The sequence below is a fragment of the Tachypleus tridentatus genome, chromosome 12 (assembly GCF_004210375.1).
Source record: "Tachypleus tridentatus isolate NWPU-2018 chromosome 12, ASM421037v1, whole genome shotgun sequence".
Classification (NCBI taxonomy): Eukaryota; Metazoa; Arthropoda; class Merostomata; order Xiphosura; family Limulidae; genus Tachypleus; species Tachypleus tridentatus.
Window position 1 is genome coordinate 118,630,402 of NC_134836.1, and position 27,281 is coordinate 118,657,682.

The window sequence follows — 27,281 nt, forward strand, 5'->3', positions numbered from 1 at the left end:
TATTATATGTGTTACCTACTGATTAAAAGTCGCTGTAGAAATTAACTCTGATTAGACGTTTCGTTTCTCCTTAAACTATCGATCAGCGATACAAGCTGGCTTTCCAAAGAAACAAAATGTCTGATTTTCCTTATTAGTTGGATAGCATTGGGCAGCTTTCTTTAGAAATTTGACCTTGTTGTTACCAGATGTTGCAATCAAACCGATCTGGGGAAGACGCTGACATCAGTAACTGTGAGTTAGTCGACTTTTGTGGAGACATATTATTCCTTGTTGTTTCATAACGTTTTGTTATTAAGAAATATCTAAAATTATCTCTTATGTTTTATTATTCCAAAGTGTGAATATATATATATGTTGAATAATCTTATTTCAACTTCCACTAAATGGTTGTGTGAATTTCACAAAAAAATTAATAATTTGTTCTTTACTGAAGAGCGCGGCCCTGTGGGAGAGCTGTGAATTTCGAAATCACAGCATGTTACTCACATTTCAAGCTGTGGGTCCTTTAAAAGTGACAGTCAATCCCTTAAGGTGAATGGTGAACAGTAGAATACTGCTAATAGGTGAACTTCCCTCTGACACGCAGTTCAAAATTAAAAATTACGACGGTTAATATTAATAGCTTTACTTTGTTTGTTTTGGAGCAAAGCCACAATAAGCTTTGTTATTGTCCACCGGAAAGGATCGAGACCCGGATTTTAGCGTTGCAATTCCGTAGACTTACTGCCACACAATTTGTGTTTCTGGAGTAAAATACTAATGTTGAACTAATAATTACAGAATAGTCAACAATAAAGAGCGTCCTACCACTAACAACTATCACTCTTATAACATTAGAACTTATGTTCTTATAACTATAGCGAAACCACTGCCAAGGGAATGGGCTTGTAGAAGATAAAGATAACTAGGTGTTATGCTCAACAATAAAGAGCGTCCTACCACTAACAACTATTACTCTTATAACGCACCTAGAGCTTAAAGCACAGGAAATATTTTGTGGAACGCACTCGAAGTAATACTCTACTCACCTTGTAACTTCTCACTTATTGAGCTATTGTGAGAGAAAAATAGAGGAATGAAAGATTATTTTTTATCTTTGATTTAATAAGGGAAGTGGATTACACTGTTCTTCTATTTAAAGAAGAAAATGTCTTCCTTCAAAGACACCTTCGAGTCGTTGCTTAGAGGACAAAGAACTTGTCCATTTAGTAGCTGTCGTGTGTACTCCTCGGCCTCTTTACGACCCCTGGCGGCTCCAACACTCACTAGCCATTTCAGCAAATATTTTCCGTTAAACACCAAAGCTCCGGATTGACCCATACGACTGTAATTAAAGCAAATTAATATTGTTACCAGACATTTACGTTTATGTCCTTTGTTTTTATCTAACAAATAACAAATTTTTGACAAGAGCCAGGTACAACTTATATAAACACAGCCATATCTTACATTAACTCGTGTTAACACTAATAATAATAGTAACATGTATATTGTAATGTGACGTATTTTCAACAACCCTCACAAGAAGTATTTGTTTGTTTGTTTGTTTTGGAATTTCGCATAAAGCTACTCAAGGGCTATCTGCGCTAGCCGTCCCTAATTTATCGGTAATAGACTGGAGGGAAAAGGCGGCAGCTAGTCATCACCACCCACCGCTAACTCTTGGGCTACTCTTTTACCAACGAATAGTGGGATTGATCGTCACATTATAACGCCCCCCACGGCTGGGAGGGCGAGCATGTTTGGCGCGACTCGGGCGCGAACCCGCGACCCTCAGATTACGAAGCGCACGCCTTAATGCGCTAGGCCATGCCAGGCCCTCACAAGAAGTAAAGAGATTGACTCTAATTTCCAATATTAAACCAGAACTAACAAACCGACAAGTAGAAATTTCGAAAATTTTGCTTCTACTTTGTACATTGTGTATTTTTATTTGAAGTAGTTTTAAAATTAGACAACGTTCCCCTGGAATGTCTAATAGAAAGACGGTTAGTTTCCTTTTTGCTGAATTTCGCGTAAAACCACTCGAAGCCTTTCTACGCTGAGTTAGTCATCTTGAAGTGATTGACTAGTTCACACCACTCGCTGTCAACTTTTAGGTTTTTTCTTTAATCAAGGACCAGAGGGACTTGGTCGTCACATTATAACGCCTTCATGCTGAAAGAGCGGGCATGTTCGGTTACAAGCTTTAGTCCCACAGTCTGCAGGTTCCGAGTCGAATACCCTAACCACCAGGCCCGGTTAGGCCTATCTAAAAATAAAACTAATAAACTCGTCAAAATCCCTTTTTTAATTACAAGTGTTTTGTTTTAATAATCCATTTTACAAAGAGTAGAATTTCAGAGTGGAAAAAGAATCAAACTTACGTCAAGAAAAACAGCAACAACAACCGCACTCTGCGATCGCTGGTTGTGGTCTAAAGGATCATTAAGATTTATAACAACTTTAAAGAGAATAGAGCATAATGTAAGCTTCCGAAACGCCCGGACTTACAACGCTGGAAACCAGCTCCCGTGACTGTCACGAAGCGGTTATATCAAACAAGTTCATTTTTTACTCACCAGGTGACCTGAGATAAACTTCGGATATAACTGTCTCGGTGGTAGGTGAGAAACTGGGTGCAGATAAACTTTGTCTCGACATCTAGGTCACTGGTAGTTGCGACCTCTGATGTGACGTTATTATATCCCAAACGCTTTATCCTGAAATGAAACAAATCGCAAACGTAATCGTAGATCCACAAATTAAAAGAACAGAAATAAGTGTCTATTTGAATATACATAATTTTATTGAGCTGGGTGCAGTATCTTCAGAACTATGAAGCTTATAATTTGACCAACCCAACAAACTTCAAAACATGAAATTATCTTCTATAAGGTAAAATCCACCAATCACAGAATCGGTATTGTAAGAATACGAAGTCTGTTGAATTTCCTGAACTAGACTCCCTAATTCTGGAGTTATTGTTGGATTGACATTCGGCACAAAGCTACACAATTGGCTGTCTGTGCTCTGCTCACCACGGGTATCGAATCTAGGTTTTTTGCGTTTTAAGTCCGCAGACATACTGTTGTGCCACTGGATGGGGACTGAAGTTATGGACTAGAGGGAAAGCGAGTAATCAACAACAGCCACTCTTGTGTTACGTTTTATAAACAAACGGTGGGATTGACCGTCATGCTATAACGTTCTCTGGGCGAGGAAGCGGTATTGTCGGTAACGAGATACGAACCCACGACCCGCAGATTCTAAGTCGTCGAGTGCCTTAACCAGCAGGCCTTGCCAGGTCAAATATAAAAGTAAAAGTAATAAAATATTGCCAAGGAACTGGAGTTTATACTTTGTGTACGACTTTCGTCTTTATCCTCAGTTTAATAACCAAAAGTAAGAATATCCTGCTCGTAAAAACACAGCGACACAGAATAAGGGCGTCGAATTTACAAGTGCGGCGCGCCCTTTAGGCACAATATGAACATGAACTGTAGTTTTCATCTCCCTCTCCCAAGAAAAATATTCTCCCGGGCGTTTACTCCTCATTCCCTTACCCTATATTTGGAGGCTCTTATTTTGAGACGTCTGACAGGTAGCGACACCTGTCGTTTGAAGGGTTGTATTTAATAGTGTACGTGAATGAGCAGTAATGAAAAGCTTGTTTCCCAAAAAAGACTCTCCGTTATGTCGAAACTCAAATCTAGTGGAGAAATGGATCAGGGATCGAAAACAGGGTTTAATCAATATAAAATTGCCTGGCGAGGCCTGGTGGTTAGGGCATTTGACTCCTACCGTGCGGATTGCAGGTCCGAATCCCTTCATCGAACATGCTCGCCCCCTATTGGTCGTGGGAGCATTATGAGGTGTCAGTATACTTCACATTTGGTGGGTGATATAGAGCAACTGTCTTTCTGCTAGTCTGGACATCTCTAGAGGCGACATTTGGCCCAGATCATCAAAAATAACACACAATCGTGAGACAACAGATACCCGACAAAACTGTAGTTTCGTTGAGCATATGTAGTAAAGAAAGGTTTATCAAATAATCGAGTCTATAAATCTCATTTTAGATATAACGAACAACGTCAAGACATCCAGTTACCAGGTAGAAACTAAACAAAAAAAAATAAATTTACAAAATGTTCTACACAGTAACAATGTTACCACTTTCTGAAAGCTAGCTAGATGAGGCACTCCATTCCCGAACCCAGCCGTATTTACTGCTGTGCACAAATCCCAGGGGTAATCGGTTAGCACGTAAGTAGCTTAAACAGCATTATCTAAAGTGGCAGATGTCGCTTCTAGCAGAATATGAGTTGCCAAATATAAATACAAACATAGTTATTAACAGGGTACGTTTTTTTTACTTTATATACGTTTCATCACAATTGTATACAAAATATGGAAAACATGATGATAGAATAAGAATTCATGTAATATACGCAACATCATACCGTGTGTATGTGTGTGGGTTTTTTTTTCGTATAGCAAAGCCACAAAGGGCTATCTCAAAGTCCACCGAGGGGAATCGAACCCCTGATTTTAGCGTTGTAAATCCGAAGACATACCGCTGTACCAGAGGGGGGCTCCACATTATACTAAGACGACAATACGTCAGAAGTGAGAAACATCCTTTACGTTAACAACACTATGTCACAATGTAGAAACAACAATATTATGTTGACAACATTGTGTCACAATGAAAAAACAACAATATTATGTTGACAACAGTGTGTCACAATGAAGAAACAACAATATTATGTTGACAACAGTGTGTCACAATGAAGAAACAATATTATGTTGACAACACTGTGTCACAATGAAGAAACAACATTACGTTGACAACACTGTGTCACAATGAAGAAACAACATTACGTTGACAACAGTGTGTCACAATGAAGAAACAACAATATAATGTTGACAACAGTGTGTCACAATGAAGAAACAATATTACGTTGACAACACTGTGTCACAATGTAGAAACAACAATATTATGTTGACAACATTGTGTCACAATGAAGAAACAACAATATTATGTTGACAACAATGTGTCACAATGAAGAAACAACAATATTATGTTGACAACACTGTGTCACAATGAAGAAACAACAATATTATGTTGACAACACTGTGTCACAATGAAGAAACAACAATATTATGTTGACAACACTGTGTCACAATGAAGAAACAACAATATTATGTTGACAACAGTGTGTCACAATGAAGAAACAACAATATTATGTTGACAACAGTGTGTCACAATGAAGAAACAACATTATGTTGACAACACTGTGTCACAATGAAGAAACAACATTACGTTGACAACACTGTGTCACAATGAAGAAACAACATTACGTTGACAACAGTGTGTCACAATGAAGAAACAACAATATTATGTTGACAACACTGTGTCACAATGAAAAAACAACAATATTACGATGACAAAGCTGTGTCACAATGAAGAAACAACAATATTACGTTGACAACACTGTGTCACAATGAAGAAACAACAATATTACGTTGACAACACTGTGTCACAATGAAGAAACAACAATATTACGTTGACAACACTGTGTCACAATGAAGAAACAACAATATTATGTTGACAACACTGTGTCACAATGAAGAAACAACAATATTACGTTGACAACACTGTGTCACAATGAAGAAACAACAATATTATGTTGACAACACTGTGTCACAATGAAGAAACAACAATATTATGTTGACAACACTGTATCACAATGAAGAAACAACATTACGTTGACAACACTGTATCACAATGAAGAAACAACAATATTACGTTGACAACACTGTGTCACAATGAAGAAACAACAATATTATGTTGACAACACTGTATCACAATGAAGAAACAACAATATTATGTTGACAACACTGTATCACAATGAAGAAACAACAATATTATGTTGACAACACTGTATCACAATGAAGAAACAACATTATGTTCACAACACTGTGTCACAATGAAGAAACAACATTATGTTGACAACACTGTATCACAATGAAGAAACAACAATATTATGTTGACAACACTGAGTCACAATGAAGAAACAACATTACGTTGACAACAGTGTGTCACAATGAAAAAAAAACAATATTATGTTGACAACACTGTGTCACAATGAAGAAACAACGTTATGTTGACAACAGTGTGTCACAATGAAGAAACAACATTACGTTGACAACACTGTATCACAATGAAGAAACAACAATATTACGTTGACAACACTGTATCACAATGAAGAAACAACATTATGTTGACAACACTGTGTCACAATGAAGAAACAACATTATGTTGACAACACTGTGTCACAATGAAAAAACAACATTATGTTGACAACAGTGTGTCACAATGAAGAAACAACAATATTATGTTGACAACACTGTATCACAATGAAGAAACAACAATATTATGTTGACAACACTGTGTCACAATGAAGAAACAACATTATGTTGACAACACTGTATCACAATGAAGAAACAACAATATTATGTTGACAACACTGTGTCACAATGAAGAAACAACATTACGTTGACAACACTGTATCACAATGAAGAAACAACAATATTATGTTGACAACACTGTGTCACAATGAAGAAACAACATTACGTTGACAACACTGTATCACAATGAAGAAACAACAATATTATGTTGACAACACTGTATCACAATGAAGAAACAACAACATTATGTTGACAACACTGTGTCACAATGAAGAAACAACATTATATTGACAACACTGTGTCACAATGAAGAAACAACAACATTACGTTGACAACACTGTGTCACAATGAAGAAACAACAATATTATGTTGACAACACTGTATCACAATGAAGAAACAACATTATGTTGACAACACTGTGTCACAATGAAGAAACAACATTATGTTGACAACAGTGTGTCACAATGAAGAAACAACAATATTATGTTGACAACACTGTATCACAATGAAGAAACAACAATATTATGTTGACAACACTGTGTCACAATGAAGAAACAACAATATTACGTTGACAACACTGTATCACAATGAAGAAACAACAATATTACGTTGACAACACTGTGTCACAATGAAGAAACAACAATATTATGTTGACAACACTGTATCACAATGAAGAAACAACAATATTACGTTGACAACACTGTATCACAATGAAGAAACAACAATATTATGTTGACAACAGTGTGTCACAATGAAGAAACAACAATATTATGTTGACAACACTGTATCACAATGAAGAAACAACAATATTATGTTGACAACACTGTATCACAATGAAGAAACAACAATATTATGTTGACAACACTGTATCACAATGAAGAAACATTACGTTGACAACACTGTATCACAATGAAGAAACAACAATATTACGTTGACAACACTGTATCACAATGAAGAAACAACATTACGTTGACAACACTGTATCACAATGAAGAAACAACAATATTATGTTGACAACACTGTGTCACAATGAAGAAACAACAATATTATGTTGACAACACTGTATCACAATGAAGAAACAACATTACGTTGACAACACTGTGTCACAATGAAAAAACACAATATTATGTTGACAACACTGTGTCACAATGAAGAAACAACGTTATGTTGACAACAGTGTGTCACAATGAAGAAACAACATTACGTTGACAACACTGTATCACAATGAAGAAACAACAATATTACGTTGACAACACTGTATCACAATGAAGAAACAACATTATGTTGACAACACTGTGTCACAATGAAGAAACAACATTATGTTGACAACACTGTGTCACAATGAAAAAACAACATTATGTTGACAACACTGTGTCACAATGAAGAAACAACAATATTATGTTGACAACACTGTATCACAATGAAGAAACAACAATATTATGTTGACAACACTGTGTCACAATGAAGAAACAACACTATTATGTTGACAACACTGTATCACAATGAAGAAACAACATTATGTTCACAACACTGTGTCACAATGAAGAAACAACATTACGTTGACAACACTGTATCACAATGAAGAAACAACAATATTATGTTGACAACACTGTGTCACAATGAAGAAACAACAACATTACGTTGACAACACTGTATCACAATGAAGAAACAACAATATTACGTTGACAACACTGTATCACAATGAAGAAACAACAATATTACGTTGACAACACTGTATCACAATGAAGAAACAACAATATTACGTTGACAACACTGTATCACAATGAAGAAACAACAATATTACGTTGACAACACTGTATCACAATGAAGAAACAACAATATTACGTTGACAACACTGTGTCACAATGAAGAAACAACAATATTATGTTGACAACACTGTATCACAATGAAGAAACAACAATATTACGTTGACAACACTGTATCACAATGAAGAAAACAACAACATTACGTTGACAACACTGTATCACAATGAAGAAACAATATTACGTTGACAACACTGTATCACAATGAAGAAACAACAATATTATGTTGACAACACTGTATCACAATGAAGAAACAACATTATGTTGACAACACTGTGTCACAATGAAGAAACAACATTATGTTGACAACAGTGTGTCACAATGAAGAAACAACAATATTATGTTGACAACACTGTATCACAATGAAGAAACAACATTACGTTGACAACACTGTATCACAATGAAGAAACAACAATATTACGTTGACAACACTGTGTCACAATGAAGAAACAACAATATTACGTTGACAACACTGTATCACAATGAAGAAACAACATTACGTTGACAACACTGTATCACAATGAAGAAACAACATTACGTTGACAACACTGTATCACAATGAAGAAACAACAATATTATGTTGACAACACTGTGTCACAATGAAGAAACAACATTACGTTGACAACACTGTATTACAATGAAGAAACAACAATATTACGTTGACAACACTGTATCACAATGAAGAAACAACAATATTACGTTGACAACACTGTATCACAATGAAGAAACAACAATATTACGTTGACAACACTGTATCACAATGAAGAAACAACAATATTACGTTGACAACACTGTGTCACAATGAAGAAACAACAATATTACGTTGACAACACTGTATCACAATGAAGAAACAACAATATTATGTTGACAACACTGTGTCACAATGAAGAAACAACAATATTACGTTGACAACACTGTATCACAATGAAGAAACAACATTACGTTGACAACACTGTATCACAATGAAGAAACAACATTACGTTGACAACACTGTATCACAATGAAGAAACAATATTACGTTGACAACACTGTGTCACAATGAAGAAACAACAATATTATGTTGACAACACTGTATCACAATGAAGAAACAACATTATGTTGACAACACTGTGTCACAATGAAGAAACAACATTATGTTGACAACACTGTATCACAATGAAGAAACAACAATATTATGTTGACAACACTGTACAATGAAGAAACAACAATATTACGTTGACAACACTGTATCACAATGAAGAAACAACAATATTACGTTGACAACACTGTATCACAATGAAGAAACAACAATATTACGTTGACAACACTGTATCACAATGAAGAAACAACAATATTACGTTGACAACACTGTATCACAATGAAGAAACAACAATATTACGTTGACAACACTGTATCACAATGAAGAAACAACAATATTACGTTGACAACACTGTATCACAATGAAGAAACAACATTATGTTGACAACACTGTGTCACAATGAAGAAACAACAATATAACAACACTTGACAACAACAATATTACGTTGACAACACTGTGTCACAATGAAGAAACAACAATATTACGTTGACAACACTGTATCACAATGAAGAAACAACATTACGTTGACAACACTGTGTCACAATGAAGAAACAACAATATTATGTTGACAACACTGTGTCACAATGAAGAAACAACAATATTACGTTGACAACACTGTGTCACAATGAAGAAACAACAATATTATGTTGACAACACTGTGTCACAATGAAGAAACAACAATATTATGTTGACAACACTGTGTCACAATGAAGAAACAACATTACGTTGCCAACACTGTATCACAATGAAGAAACAACAATATTACGTTGACAACACTGTATCACAATGAAGAAACAACATTATGTTGACAACACTGTGTCACAATGAAGAAACAACATTATGTTGACAACACTGTGTCACAATGAAAAAACAACATTATGTTGACAACAGTGTACCACAATGAAGAAACAACAATATTATGTTGACAACACTGTATCACAATGAAGAAACAACAATATTATGTTGACAACACTGTGTCACAATGAAGAAACAACAATATTATGTTGACAACACTGTATCACAATGAAGAAACAACATTATGTTCACAACACTGTGTCACAATGAAGAAACAACATTACGTTGACAACACTGTATCACAATGAAGAAACAACAATATTATGTTGACAACACTGTGTCACAATGAAGAAACAACATTACGTTGACAACACTGTGTCACAATGAAAAACAACAATATTATGTTGACAACACTGTGTCACAATGAAGAAACAACAATTATGTTGACAACACTGTATCACAATGAAGAAACAACATTACGTTGACAACACTGTATCACAATGAAGAAACAACAATATTATGTTGACAACACTGTGTCACAATGAAGAAACAACATTATGTTGACAACACTGTGTCACAATGAAAAAACAACATTATGTTGACAACAGTGTGTCACAATGAAGAAACAACAATATTATGTTGACAACACTGTATCACAATGAAGAAACAACATTATGTTGACATTACTGTGTCACAATGAAGAAACAACATTATGTTGACAACAGTGTGTCACAATAAAGAAACAACAATATTATGTTGACAACACTGTGTCACAATGAAGAAACAACAATATTATGTTGACAACACTGTATGACAATGAAGAAACAACATTACGTTGACAACACTGTATTACAATGAAGAAACAACAATATTACGTTGACAACACTGTATCACAATGAAGAAACAACAATATTACGTTGACAACACTGTATCACAATGAAGAAACAACAATATTACGTTGACAACACTGTATCACAATGAAGAAACAACAATATTACGTTGACAACACTGTATCACAATGAAGAAACAACAATATTACGTTGACAACACTGTATCACAATGAAGAAACAACAATATTATGTTGACAACACTGTATCACAATGAAGAAACAACATTATGTTGACAACACTGTGTCACAATGAAGAAACAACATTATGTTGACAACAGTGTGTCACAATGAAGAAACAACAATATTATGTTGACAACACTGTATCACAATGAAGAAACAACATTACGTTGACAACACTGTATCACAATGAAGAAACAACAATATTACGTTGACAACACTGTATCACAATGAAGAAACAACAATATTACGTTGACAACACTGTATCACAATGAAGAAACAACATTACGTTGACAACACTGTATCACAATGAAGAAACAACATTACGTTGACAACACTGTATCACAATGAAGAAACAACAATATTACGTTGACAACACTGTATCACAATGAAGAAACAACATTACGTTGACAACACTGTATCACAATGAAGAAACAACAATATTACGTTGACAACACTGTGTCACAATGAAGAAACAACAATATTACGTTGACAACACTGTATCACAATGAAGAAACAACATTACGTTGACAACACTGTATCACAATGAAGAAACAACAATATTACGTTGACAACACTGTATCACAATGAAGAAACAACAATATTATGTTGACAACACTGTATCACAATGAAGAAACAACATTATGTTCACAACACTGTGTCACAATGAAGAAACAACATTACGTTGACAACACTGTATCACAATGAAGAAACAACAATATTACGTTGACAACACTGTGTCACAATGAAGAAACAACAATATTACGTTGACAACACTGTATCACAATGAAGAAACAACATTACGTTGACAACACTGTATCACAATGAAGAAACAACAATATTACGTTGACAACACTGTGTCACAATGAAGAAACAACAATATTACGTTGACAACACTGTATCACAATGAAGAAACAACAATATTACGTTGACAACACTGTATCACAATGAAGAAACAACAATATTACGTTGACAACACTGTGTCACAATGAAGAAACAACAATATTATGTTGACAACACTGTATCACAATGAAGAAACAACAATATTATGTTGACAACACTGTATCACAATGAAGAAACAACAATATTATGTTGACAACACTGTATCACAATGAAGAAACAACAATATTATGTTGACAACACTGTATCACAATGAAGAAACAACAATATTATGTTGACAACACTGTATCACAATGAAGAAACAACATTACGTTGACAACACTGTATCACAATGAAGAAACAACAATATTACGTTGACAACACTGTATCACAATGAAGAAACAACATTATGTTGACAACACTGTGTCACAATGAAGAAACAATATTATGTTGACAACACTGTGTCACAATGAAGAAACAACATTACGTTGACAACACTGTGTCACAATGAAGAAACAACAATATTATGTTGACAACACTGTGTCACAATGAAGAAACAACAATATTATGTTGACAACACTGTATCACAATGAAGAAACAACAATATTATGTTGACAACACTGTGTCACAATGAAGAAACAACAGTATGTTGACAACAGTGTGTCACAATGAAGAAACAACATTATGTTCACAACACTGTGTCACAATGAAAAAAAACATTACGTTGACAACACTGTGTCACAATGAAGAAACAACAATATTATGTTGACAACACTGTGTCACAATGAAAAAACAACAGTATTATATTGACAACACTGTATCACAATGAAGAAACAACATTACGTTGACAACAGTGTGTCACAATAAAGAAACAACATTATGTTGACAACAGTGTGTCACAATGAAGAAACAATATGTTGACAACAGTGTGTCACAATGAAGAAACAACAATATTAGGTTGACAACACTGTATCACAATGAAGAAACAACAATATTACGTTGACAACACTGTATCACAATGAAGAAACAACATTACGTTGACAACACTGTATCTTAATGAAGAAACAACAATATTACGTTGACAACACTGTGTCACAATGAAGAAACAACAATATTACGTTGACAACACTGTATCACAATGAAGAAACAACATTACGTTGACAACACTGTATCACAATGAAGAAACAACAATATTACGTTGACAACACTGTATCACAATGAAGAAACAACAATATTATGTTGACAACACTGTATCACAATGAAGAAACAACATTAAACATATTATGTTGACAACACTGTATCACAATGAAGAAACAACATTATGTTCACAACACTGTGTCACAATGAAGAAACAACATTACGTTGACAACACTGTATCACAATGAAGAAACAACAATATTACGTTGACAACACTGTGTCACAATGAAGAAACAACAATATTACGTTGACAACACTGTATCACAATGAAGAAACAACATTACGTTGACAACACTGTATCACAATGAAGAAACAACAATATTACGTTGACAACACTGTATCACAATGAAGAAACAACAATATTACGTTGACAACACTGTGTCACAATGAAGAAACAACAATATTACGTTGACAACACTGTATCACAATGAAGAAACAACAATATTACGTTGACAACACTGTATCACAATGAAGAAACAACAATATTACGTTGACAACACTGTGTCACAATGAAGAAACAACAATATTATGTTGACAACACTGTATCACAATGAAGAAACAACAATATTACGTTGACAACACTGTATCACAATGAAGAAACAACAATATTATGTTGACAACAGTGTGTCACAATGAAGAAACAACAATATTATGTTGACAACACTGTATCACAATGAAGAAACAACAATATTATGTTGACAACACTGTATCACAATGAAGAAACAACAATATTATGTTGACAACACTGTATCACAATGAAGAAACAACATTACGTTGACAACACTGTATCACAATGAAGAAACAACAATATTACGTTGACAACACTGTATCACAATGAAGAAACAACATTATGTTCACAACACTGTGTCACAATGAAGAAACAACAATATCATGTTGACAACACTGTGTAACAATGAAGAAACAACATTACGTTGACAACAGTGTGTCACAATGAAGAAACAACAATATTATGTTGACAACACTGTGTCACAATGAAGAAACAACAATATTATGTTGACAACACTGTATCACAATGAAGAAACAACAATATTATGTTGACAACACTGTGTCACAATGAAGAAACAACAGTATGTTGACAACAGTGTGTCACAATGAAGAAACAACATTATGTTCACAACACTGTGTCACAATGAAAAAAAACATTACGTTGACAACACTGTGTCACAATGAAGAAACAACAATATTATGTTGACAACACTGTGTCACAATGAAGAAACAACAATATTATGTTGACAACACTGTATCACAATGAAGAAACAACATTACGTTGACAACAGTGTGTCACAATGAAGAAAAACAACATTATGTTGACAACAGTGTGTCACAATGAAGAAACAACATTATGTTGACAACAGTGTGTCACAATGAAGAAACAACAATATTAGGTTGACAACACTGTATCACAATGAAGAAACATTACGTTGACAACACTGTATCACAATGAAGAAACAACACTATTATGTTGACAACACTGTATCACAATGAAGAAACAACAATATTACTTAGACAACACTGTATCACAATGAAGAAACAACAATATTACCTTGACAACACTGTATCACAATGAAGAAACAACAATATTACGTTGACAACACTGTATCACAATGAAGAAACAACAATATTACGTTGACAACACTGTATCACAATGAAGAAACACCATTATGTTGACAACAGTGTCACAATGAAGAAACAACAATATTATGTTGACAACACTGTGTCACAATGAAGAAACAACAATATTATGTTGAAAACACTGTATCACAATGAAGAAACAACATTAACGTTGACAACACTGTATCACAATGAAGAAACAACATTATGTTGACAACACTGTGTCACAATGAAGAAACAACATTATGTTGACAACACTGTGTCACAATGAAGAAAAAACATTATGTTGACAACAGTGTTGCACAATGAAGAAACAACAATATTATGTTTACAACACTGTGTCACAATGAAGAAACAACATTACGTTGACAACACTGTGTCACAATGAAGAAACAAAAATATTATGTTGACAACACTGTGTCACAATGAAGAAACAACAATATTATGTTGACAACACTGTATCACAATGAAGAAACAACAATATTATGTTGACAACACTGTATCACAATGAAGAAACAACATTATGTTGACAACACTGTATCACAATGAAGAAACAACAATATTACGTTGACAACACTGTATCACAATGAAGAAACAACAATATTATGTTGACAACACTGTGTCACAATGAAGAAACAACAATATTATGTTGACAACACTGTGTCACAATGAAGAAACAACATTATGTTGACAACACTGTGTCACAATGAAGAAACAACATTACGTTGACAACACTGTGTCACAATGAAGAAACAACAATATTATGTTGACAACACTGTGTCACAATGAAGAAACAACAGTATTATATTGACAACACTGTATCACAATGAAGAAACAACATTACGTTGACAACACTGTATCACAATGAAGAAACAACAATATTACGTTGACAACACTGTATCACAATGAAGAAACAACAATATTATGTTGACAACACTGTGTCACAATGAAGAAACAACATTATGTTGACAACACTGTATCACAATGAAAGAAACAACATTATGTTGACAACACTGTATCACAATGAAGAAACAACATTATGTTGACAACACTGTATCACAATGAAGAAACAACAATATTATGTTGACAACACTGTATCACAATGAAGAAACAACACTATTATGTTGACAACACTGTATCACAATGAAGAAACAACATTATGTTCACAACACTGTGTCACAATGAAGAAACAACATTACGTTGACAACACTGTATCACAATGAAGAAACAACAATATTATGTTGACAACACTGTGTCACAATGAAGAAACAACAATATTATGTTGACAACACTGTATCACAATGAAGAAACAACATTACGTTGACAACACTGTATCACAATGAAGAAACAACAATATTATGTTGACAACACTGTGTCACAATGAAGAAACAACAATATTACGTTGACAACACTGTATCACAATGAAGAAACAACAATATTACGTTGACAACACTGTATCACAATGAAGAAACAACAATATTACGTTGACAACACTGTGTCACAATGTTATGTTGACACACTGTATCAAATGAAGAAACAACAATATTATGTTGACAACACTGTATCACAATGAAGAAACAACAATATTATGTTGACAACACTGTATCACAATGAAGAAACAACAATATTATGTTGACAACACTGTGTCACAATGAAGAAACAACATTACGTTGACAACACTGTATCACAATGAAGAAACAACAATATTACGTTGACAACACTGTGTCACAATGAAGAAACAACATTATGTTCACAACACTGTGTCACAATGAAGAAACAACAATATCATGTTGACAACACTGTGTAACAATGAAGAAACAACATTACGTTGACAACAGTGTGTCACAATGAAGAAACAACAATATTATGTTGACAACACTGTGTCACAATGAAGAAACAACAATATTATGTTGACAACACTGTATCACAATGAAGAAACAACAATATTATGTTGACAACACTGTGTCACAATGAAGAAACAACAGTATGTTGACAACAGTGTGTCACAATGAAGAAACAACATTATGTTGACAACACTGTATCACAATGAAGAAAAACAATATTACGTTGACAACACTGTATCACAATGAAGAAACAACATTATGTTGACAACACTGTGTCACAATGAAGAAATAACAATATTACGTTGACAACACTGTATCACAATGAAGAAACAACATTACGTTGACAACAGTGTGTCACAATAAAGAAACAACATTATGTTGACAACAGTGTGTCACAATGAAGAAACATTATGTTGACAACAGTGTGTCACAATGAAGAAACAACAATATTAGGTTGACAACACTGTATCACAATGAAGAAACAACAATATTACGTTGACAACACTGTATCACAATGAAGAAACAAAATTACGTTGACAACACTGTATCTTAATGAAGAAACAACAATATTACGTTGACAACACTGTGTCACAATGGAAGAAACAACAATATTACGTTGACAACACTGTATCACAATGAAGAAACAACATTACGTTGACAACACTGTATCACAATGAAGAAACAACAATATTACGTTGACAACACTGTATCACAATGAAGAAACAACAATATTATGTTGACAACACTGTATCACAATGAAGAAACAACACTATTATGTTGACAACACTGTATCACAATGAAGAAACAACATTATGTTCACAACACTGTATCACAATGAAGAAACAACAATATTACGTTGACAACACTGTATCACAATGAAGAAACAACAATATTACGTTGACAACACTGTGTCACAATGAAGAAACAACAATATTACGTTGACAACACTGTATCACAATGAAGAAACAACATTACGTTGACAACACTGTATCACAATGAAGAAACAACATATATGTTGACAACACTGTGTCACAATGAAGAAACAACATTACGTTGACAACACTGTGTCACAATGAAGAAACAACAATATTATGTTGACAACACTGTGTCACAATGAAGAAACAACAATATTATGTTGACAACACTGTATCACAATGAAGAAACAACATTACGTTGACAACACTGTATCACAATGAAGAAACAACAATATTACGTTGACAACACTGTATCACAATGAAGAAACAACATTATGTTGACAACACTGTGTCACAATGAAGAAACAACAATATTACTGTTGACAACAACATGTTGACAACAGTCACAATGAAGAAACAACAATATTATGTTGACAACACTGTATCACAATGAAGAAACAACAATATTATGTTGACAACACTGTATCACAATGAAGAAACAACAATATTATGTTGACAACACTGTATCACAATGAAGAAACAACAATATTATGTTGACAACACTGTATCACAATGAAGAAACAACATTACGTTGACAACACTGTATCACAATGAAGAAACAACAATATTATGTTGACAACACTGTATCACAATGAAGAAACAACATTACGTTGACAACACTGTGTCACAATGAAGAAACAACAATATTATGTTGACAACACTGTGTCACAATGAAGAAACAACGTTATGTTGACAACAGTGTGTCACAATGAAGAAACAACATTACGTTGACAACACTGTATCACAATGAAGAAACAACAATATTACGTTGACAACACTGTATCACAATGAAGAAACAACAATATTATGTTGACAACACTGTGTCACAATGAAGAAACAACATTATGTTGACAACACTGTGTCACAATGAAGAAACAACAATATTATGTTGACAACACTGTGTCACAATGAAGAAACAACAATATTATGTTGACAACACTGTGTCACAATGAAGAAACAACAATATTATGTTGACAACACTGTGTCACAATGAAGAAACAACAGTATTATGTTGACAACACTGTATCACAATGAAGAAACAACATTACGTTGACAACACTGTATCACAATGAAGAAACAACAATATTACGTTGACAACACTGTATCACAATGAAGAAACAACAATATTATGTTGACAACACTGTGTCACAATGAAGAAACAACATTATGTTGACAACACTGTATCACAATGAAGAAACAACATTATGTTGACAACACTGTATCACAATGAAGAAACAACATTATGTTGACAACACTGTATCACAATGAAGAAACAACAATATTATGTTGACAACACTGTATCACAATGAAGAAACAACACTATTATGTTGACAACACTGTATCAAAATGAAGAAACAACATTATGTTCACAACACTGTGTCACAATGAAGAAACAACATTACGTTGACAACACTGTATCACAATGAAGAAACAACAATATTACGTTGACAACACTGTGTCACAATGAAGAAACAACAATATTACGTGGACAACACTGTATCACAATGAAGAAACAACATTACGTTGACAACACTGTATCACAATGAAGAAACAACAATATTACGTTGACAACACTGTATCACAATGAAGAAACAACAATATTACGTTGACAACACTGTATCACAATGAAGAAACAACAATATTACGTTGACAACACTGTATCACAATGAAGAAACAACAATATTACGTTGACAACACTGTATCACAATGAAGAAACAACAATATTATGTTGACAACACTGTATCACAATGAAGAAACAACAATATTACGTTGACAACACTGTATCACAATGAAGAAACAACAATATTATGTTGACAACAGTGTGTCACAATGAAGAAACAACAATATTATGTTGACAACACTGTATCACAATGAAGAAACAACAATATTATGTTGACAACACTGTATCACAATGAAGAAACAACAATATTATGTTGACAACACTGTATCACAATGAAGAAACAACATTACGTTGACAACACTGTATCACAATGAAGAAACAACAATATTACGTTGACAACACTGTATCACAATGAAGAAACAACATTATGTTGACAACACTGTATCACAATGAAGAAACAACAATATTATGTTGACAACACTGTGTCACAATGAAGAAACAACATTACGTTGACAACACTGTATCACAATGAAGAAACAACAATATTATGTTGACAACACTGTGTCACAATGAAGAAACAACAATATTATGTTGACAACACTGTATCACAATGAAGAAACAACAATATTATGTTGACAACACTGTGTCACAATGAAGAAACAACAATTATGTTGACAACACTGTATCACAATGAAGAAACAACATTATGTTCACAACACTGTGTCACAATGAAAAAAAACATTACGTTGACAACACTGTGTCACAATGAAGAAACAACAATATGTTGACAACACTGTGTCACAATGAAAAAACAACAGTATTATATTGACAACACTGTATCACAATGAAGAAACAACATTACGTTGACAACACTGTATCACAATGAAGAAACAACATTATGTTGACAACACTGTGTCACAATGAAGAAACATTATGTTGACAACAGTGTGTCACAATGAAGAAACAACAATATTAGGTTGACAACACTGTATCACAATGAAGAAACAACAATATTACGTTGACAACACTGTATCACAATGAAGAAACAAAATTACGTTGACAACACTGTATCACAATGAAGAAACAACAATATTACGTTGACAACACTGTATCACAATGAAGAAACAACAATATTATGTTGACAACACTGTATCACAATGAAGAAACAACATTACGTTGACAACACTGTATCACAATGAAGAAACAACAATATTACGTTGACAACACTGTATCACAATGAAGAAACAACAATATTATGTTGACAACACTGTATCACAATGAAGAAACAACACTATTATGTTGACAACACTGTATCACAATGAAGAAACAACATTATGTTCACAACACTGTGTCACAATGAAGAAACAACATTACGTTGCCAACACTGTATCACAATGAAGAAACAACAATATTACGTTGACAACACTGTGTCACAATGAAGAAACAACAATATTACGTGGACAACACTGTATCACAATGAAGAAACAACATTACGTTGACAACACTGATTCACAATGAAGAAACAACAATATTATGTTGACAACACTGAGTCACAATGAAGAAACAACATTACGTTGACAACAGTGTGTCACAATGAAAAAACAGCAATATTATGTTGACAACACTGTGTCACAATGAAGAAACAACGTTATGTTGACAACACTGTGTCACAATGAAGAAACAACAATTACGTTGACAACACTGTATCACAATGGAAGAAACAACAATATTACGTTGACAACACTGTATCACAATGAAGAAACAACATTATGTTGACAACACTGTGTCACAATGAAGAAACAACATTATGTTGACAACACTGTGTCACAATGAAAAAACAACATTATGTTGACAACAGTGTACCACAATGAAGAAACAACAATATTATGTTGACAACACTGTATCACAATGAAGAAACAACAATATTATGTTGACAACACTGTGTCACAATGAAGAAACAACACTATTATGTTGACAACACTGTATCACAATGAAGAAACAACATTATGTTCACAACACTGTGTCACAATGAAGAAAACAACATTACGTTGACAACACTGTATCACAATGAAGAAACAACAATATTATGTTGACAACACTGTGTCACAATGAAGAAACAACATTACGTTGACAACAGTGTGTCACAATGAAAAAACAACAATATTATGTTGACAACACTGTGTCACAATGAAGAAACACCATTATGTTGACAACAGTGTGTCACAATGAAGAAACAACAATATTACGTTGACAACACTGTATCACAATGAAGAAACAACAATATTACGTTGACAACACTGTATCACAATGAAGAAACAACAATATTATGTTGACAACACTGTGTCACAATGAAGAAACAACATTATGTTGACAACACTGTATCACAATGAAAAATCAAAATTATGTTGACAACACTGTGTCACAATGAAGAAACAACAATATTATGTTGACAACACTGTATCACAATGGAAGAAACAACATTATGTTGACATTACTGTGTCACAATGAAGAAACAACATTATGTTGACAACAGTGTGTCACAATAAAGAAACAACAATATTATGTTGACAACACTGTGTCACAATGAAGAAACAACAATATTATGTTGACAACACTGTATGACAATGAAGAAACAACATTACGTTGACAATACTGTATTACAATGAAGAAACAACAATATTACGTTGACAACACTGTATCACAATGGAAGAAACAACAATATTACGTTGACAACACTGTATCACAATGGAAGAAACAACAATATTACGTTGACAACACTGTGTCACAATGAAGAAACAACAATATTACGTTGACAACACTGTATCACAATGAAGAAACAACAATATTACGTTGACAACACTGTGTCACAATGAAGAAACAACAATATTATGTTGACAACACTGTATCACAATGAAGAAGCAACATTATGTTGACAACACTGTGTCACAATGAAGAAACAACATTATGTTGACAACAGTGTGTCACAATGAAGAAACAACAATATTATGTTGACAACACTGTATCACAATGAAGAAACAACATTACGTTGACAACACTGTATCACAATGAAGAAACAACAATATTACGTTGACAACACTGTGTCACAATGAAGAAACAACAATATTATGTTGACAACACTGTATCACAATGAAGAAACAACATTACGTTGACAACACTGTATCACAATGAAGAAACAACATTACGTTGACAACACTGTATCACAATGAAGAAACAACAATATTACGTTGACAACACTGTATCACAATGAAGAAACAACATTACGTTGACAACACTGTATCACAATGAAGAAACAACAATATTACGTTGACAACACTGTGTCACAATGAAGAAACAACAATATTACGTTGACAACACTGTATCACAATGAAGAAACAACATTACGTTGACAACACTGTATCACAATGAAGAAACAACAATATTACGTTGACAACACTGTATCACAATGAAGAAACAACAATATTATGTTGACAACACTGTATCACAATGAAGAAACAACACTATTATGTTGACAACACTGTATCACAATGAAGAAACAACATTATGTTCACAACACTGTGTCACAATGAAGAAACAACATTACGTTGACAACACTGTATCACAATGAAGAAACAACAATATTACGTTGACAACACTGTGTCACAATGAAGAAACAACAATATTACGTTGACAACACTGTATCACAATGAAGAAACAACAATATTACGTTGACAACACTGTATCACAATGGAAGAAACAACAATATTACGTTGACAACACTGTGTCACAATGAAGAAACAACAATATTATGTTGACAACACTGTATCACAATGAAGAAACAACAATATTACGTTGACAACACTGTATCACAATGAAGAAACAACAATATTATGTTGACAACACTGTATCACAATGAAGAAACAACAATATTATGTTGACAACACTGTATCACAATGAAGAAACAACAATATTATGTTGACAACACTGTATCACAATGAAGAAACAACAATATTATGTTGACAACACTGTATCACAATGAAGAAACAACATTACGTTGACAACACTGTATCACAATGAAGAAACAACAATATTACGTTGACAACACTGTATCACAATGAAGAAACAACATTATGTTCACAACACTGTGTCACAATGAAGAAACAACAATATCATGTTGACAACACTGTGTAACAATGAAGAAACAACATTACGTTGACAACAGTGTGTCACAATGAAGAAACAACAATATTATGTTGACAACACTGTATCACAATGGAAGAAACAACAATATTATGTTGACAACACTGTATCACAATGAAGAAACAACAATATTATGTTGACAACACTGTGTCACAATGAAGAAACAACAGTATGTTGACAACAGTGTGTCACAATGAAGAAACAACATTATGTTCACAACACTGTGTCACAATGAAAAAAAACATTACGTTGACAACACTGTGTCACAATGAAGAAACAACAATAATATGTTGACAACACTGTATCACAATGAAAAAAACAACAATATTATGTTGACAACACTGTATCACAATGAAGAAAAACAACATTACGTTGACAACACTGTGTCACAATGAAGAAACAACATTATGTTGACAACAGTGTGTCACAATGAAGAAACATTATGTTGACAACAGTGTGTCACAATGAAGAAACAACAATATTAGGTTGACAACACTGTATCACAATGAAGAAACAACAATATTACGTTGACAACACTGTATCACAATGGAAGAAACAACATTACGTTGACAACACTGTATCACAATGAAGAAACAACAATATTATGTTGACAACACTGTATCACAATGAAGAAACAACAATATTATGTTGACAACACTGTATCACAATGAAGAAACAACATTACGTTGACAACACTGTATCACAATGAAGAAACAACAATATTACGTTGACAACACTGTATCACAATGAAGAAACAACAATATTATGTTGACAACACTGTATCACAATGAAAAAACAACACTATTATGTTGACAACACTGTATCACAATGAAGAAACAACATTATGTTCACAACACTGTGTCACAATGAAGAAACAACATTACGTTGACAACACTGTATCACAATGAAGAAACAACAATATTACGTTGACAACACTGTGTCACAATGAAGAAACAACAATATTACGTGGACAACACTGTATCACAATGAAGAAACAACATTACGTTGACAACACTGTATCACAATGAAGAAACAACAATATTACGTTGACAACACTGTATCACAATGAAGAAACAACAATATTACGTTGACAACACTGTGTCGCAATAAAGGAACAAAAATATTACGTTGACAACACTGTATCACAATGAAGAAACAACAATATTACGTTGACAACACTGTATCACAATGAAGAAACAACAATATTACGTTGACAACACTGTGTCACAATGAAGAAACAACAATATTATGTTGACAACACTGTATCACAATGAAGAAACAACAATATTACGTTGACAACACTGTATCACAATGAAGAAACAACAATATTATGTTGACAACAGTGTGTCACAATGAAGAAACAACAATATTATGTTGACAACACTGTATCACAATGAAGAAACAACAATATTATGTTGACAACACTGTATCACAATGAAGAAACAACAATATTATGTTGACAACACTGTATCACAATGAAGAAACAACAATACGTTGACAACACTGTGTCACAATGAAGAAACAACAATATTACGTTGACAACACTGTGTCACAATGAAGAAACAACATTATGTTGACAACACTGTATCACAATGAAGAAACAACAATATTATGTTGACAACACTGTGTCACAATGAAGAAACAACATTACGTTGACAACAGTGTGTCACAATGAAGAAACAACAATATTATGTTGACAACACTGTGTCACAATGGAAGAAACAACAATATTATGTTGACAACACTGTATCACAATGAAGAAACAACAATATTATGTTGACAACACTGTGTCACAATGAAGAAACAACATTATGTTGACAACACTGTGTCACAATGGAAGAAACAACATTATGTTGACAACACTGTGTCACAATGAAGAAAAACAACGTTGACAACACTGTGTCACAATGAAGAAACAACAATATTATGTTGACAACACTGTGTCACAATGAAGAAACAACAGTATTATATTGACAACACTGTATCACAATGAAGAAACAACATTACGTTGACAACACTGTGTCACAATGAAGAAAAACAACATTATGTTGACAACACTGTGTCACAATGAAGAAACAACAATTATGTTGACAACACTGTGTCACAATGAAGAAACAACAATATTATGTTGACAACACTGTATCACAATGAAGAGAAAACAATTACGTTGACAACACTGTATCACAATGAAGAAACAACAATATTATGTTGACAACACTGTATCACAATGAAGAAACAACAACAATATTATGTTGACAACACTGTATCACAATGAAGAAACAACAATATTACGTTGACAACACTGTATCACAATGAAGAAACAACAATATTACGTTGACAACACTGTATCACAATGAAGAAACAACATTATTACGTTGACAACACTGTATCACAATGAAGAAACACCATTATGTTGACAACAGTGTCACAATGAAGAAACAACAATATTATGTTGACAACACTGTGTCACAATGAAGAAACAACAATATTATGTTGACAACACTGTATCACAATGGAAGAAACAACAATTAACGTTGACAACACTGTATCACAATGAAGAAACAACAATATTACGTTGACAACACTGTATCACAATGAAGAAACAACATTATGTTTGACAACACTGTGTCACAATGAAGAAACAACATTATGTTGACAACACTGTGTCACAATGAAGAAAAACAACATTATGTTGACAACACTGTTGTCACAATGAAGAAACAACAATATTATGTTGACAACACTGTGTCACAATGAAGAAACAACATTACGTTGACAACACTGTGTCACAATGAAGAAACAACAATATATGTTGACAATGAAGAAACAAAAATATTATGTTGACAACACTGTGTCACAATGAAGAAACAACACAATGAAGAAACAACATTATGTTGACAACACTGTATCACAATGAAGAAACAACAATATTATGTTGACAACACTGTATCACAATGAAGAAACAACACATTATGTTGACAACACTGTGTCACAATGAAGAAACAACAATTTACGTTGACAACACTGTGTCACAATGAAGAAACAACAATATTATGTTGACAACACTGTGTCACAATGAAGAAACAACAATATTATGTTGACAACACTGTATCACAATGAAGAAACAACATTACGTTGACAACACTGTATCACAATGAAGAAACAACAATATTACGTTGACAACACTGTATCACAATGGAAGAAACAACAATATTATGTTGACAACACTGTTGACAACACAATATTATGTGTCACAATGGAAGAAACAACATTATGTTGACAACACTGTATCACAATGAAGAAACAACATTATGTTGACAACACTGTATCACAATGAAGAAACAACAATATATGTTGACAACACTGTATCACAATGAAGAAACAACAATATTACGTTGACAACACTGTATCACAATGGAAGAAACAACAATATTACGTTGACAACACTGTATCACAATGAAGAAACAACAATATTATGTTGACAACACTGTATCACAATGAAGAAACAACATTATGTTGACAACACTGTGTCACAATGAAGAAACAACAATATTATGTTGACAACACTGTGTCACAATGGAAGAAACAACAATATTATGTTGACAACACTGTATCACAATGAAGAAACAACATTACGTTCAACAATGAAGAAACAACAATATTACGTTGACAACACTGTATCACAATGAAGAAACAACAATATTACGTTGACAACA

At 33.4% G+C, this 27,281-nt stretch overlaps 1 protein-coding gene across 2 annotated transcripts in view; it reads right to left on the reverse strand.

Moving 5' to 3' along the window:
* Window positions 1-1,089: 1,089 nt before the first annotated feature.
* LOC143234490 (lysosomal cholesterol signaling protein-like) overlaps window positions 1,090-27,281 on the reverse strand; it is a 105,421-nt gene continuing 79,229 nt past the window's right edge. For both annotated transcript variants that reach the window (XM_076471883.1, XM_076471882.1), the window contains 2 exons: window positions 2,565-2,705; window positions 1,090-1,327 (listed from right to left, as the gene is read on the reverse strand). The gene's annotated coding sequence lies outside the window, so the exon portion shown is untranslated. The remainder of the gene's footprint in view (window positions 1,328-2,564; window positions 2,706-27,281) is intronic.